Here is a 2,203-nt window from a genome sequence, read left to right as displayed (position 1 = left end):
TCTCTTTTTGTATAGGAGGAATAGTACTCCTCCTACCTTCACATTTTATCAATTTATTTGATTTTATGACTGAGTCAACTTTATTAAGCCACTGAACTAGTTAGTTTATTCTAAGTTGCATTGCGTCAGTCAACTTGACTCTAAATCAAGTAAATTCTTGGTTTTCATCCAAGACCCAAATCGACCAAGTAATCGATTATGGTCAAACCTTGAGCTAATCCATGTTATAAAATCATGTTCAAACCAATTGCTCCAACTCATTCCCATCTAAAAAATGCAACTAGTTCAAACCAGTAGTACGTGTGGAGAACGGACTAAGTTGCATTGTGTTGGCCAACTTGACTCTCGATCAAGTTAATTCTTGGTTTTCATCCTAAACCCAAACCGACCAAGCAATCAATTTTGATCAAACCTCGAGTTGATCCAAGTTATAAAATCATGTTCAAAACTATTGCCCTAACTCATCCCCATCTAAAAAGGCACAACTAGTTCAAACTAGTGGTACTCACATGAGAATGGACCAAGTTGCCTCAAGCATGAAAATGCCAATTTCTTTATATTTTTCTTTTCTTTTTCACCATATTTTCAAGTTCCAAATAAGATCTTAGAATATAAAGAAATGATTACTCATAACAGTTCAATTTGGTAAGAAAAAATTTTATCAAGATATCACTACCCTGCTTCCTGTCTTTACCAAGCCTAATGAAAAAGTAAAACATGTTAGGAGTGAAGAAGAGCGCTCTAATTCTACCATCCTGATCTACTTGATAGAGGATTTATATCTCCTCAACTATCTACTATGTGGGGTATAAATTAGTCAGCCACGCCTGAATGAGTGGAAAAAACTAACCAAAAGATAGGATAAAGGATTGACCAAACATGCTAATTCATATTCATTTGACCTAATGAGAAAGTGTGAGGGAAAGAGTTTTTAAATTCAACATGGATAGGAAAATGTTGAATTTTTTAAGCCAAAGAAACCTTTAACAATCATTTTAAAGCACGACGAAGTATAAATGCATTACTCATTATTGCAAAGATTTATTCATTTACTTATAAAAATGAAAATGACTTGATTAAAAATACTCTTACTAAAAACAAAATACACCATATGGATATTTTAATTCTCTTTGAAAAATTCTCTGTACAATGCATAGTATAATTTAGTATGACTAGGCTAAGGTCATGTGTTGTAATGATATTAGCGCATGTTTAAGGGGTATAAAGCGTGATGGATGAAGTTTAACATGTGCATGCATGTGTTTATTATTATTACAATTATTCTTCCTTGTTGTGAATAAGAAAGAAACCCTCTGTGGTATTGGCACCCATTTTAATATGCTTCTGTATATAATTTATAATAAAAAAGAAAGTGATTTTTCAGGAAGATTAATGAGCACTAGTGCTAGGATTATGAATAAATGACTTCTACTGGATTTGCTTAAAAACATATTATATGTATGAAGTAAATTATGTAGATTATATGTCTGAAGTAAATTATGTACTAGAAAATGGTCTTATCCTTCGAACCAAAAGTCTCCAGTCACAAATCCATACTATGCCGATAACAAAAGCAAGTATGCTTTGAATTTCCTGAAGAAAATCACTGGTGAAATGGTAATACCGAGAGGTTTCAAAGAGATCATCGAGGTATCACTTTCGATTCTCACTAGCTCTTGACAACTGAAGTAGAACAATTTGTCACCCTCCCGAAGTATCTCAACCAAATATTTATTCATACATAAAAAGAGGAAAATTGTAAAAGAATTTACCTTTTTAGTTATTAAAATATAAAAATCATATAAAAATTATAGAAAGAATAAATAGCTTTATTTCATTGCCTTCCTCAACTTTTTTCTCACTTGCTTAGCTAGAAATAAATAAATATTTTAAATTGATAAAAGTTGCACGTGAGACTATTAGTTTCTGGCTTCGAATTTAAATATGTGAACTTGAACCAAATTCCAAATGTAAAAAATAATTTCAATTTTTATTTCTCTTTTTTGGTAACATGAACTTTGACTACATGTAGCCCAAAAAATTGACATAAAATTACACAATTCCAAATACAAACTCTTGTACTCATTTGAAAGCATAAATTTCAGATATTATATTTAAATTTGGATGACTTTATACAAATTTTAATATAATATTATATTACATCCGATCCAAATCAATAATTTAGTGCACAAGTATGGAGTTA

The sequence above is a fragment of the Malania oleifera genome, chromosome 6 (assembly GCF_029873635.1).
Source record: "Malania oleifera isolate guangnan ecotype guangnan chromosome 6, ASM2987363v1, whole genome shotgun sequence".
Lineage (NCBI taxonomy): Eukaryota > Viridiplantae > Streptophyta > Magnoliopsida > Santalales > Ximeniaceae > Malania > Malania oleifera.
The sequence above is the reverse complement of the archived record's forward strand: the minus strand, read 5'-3'. Positions refer to the sequence as shown.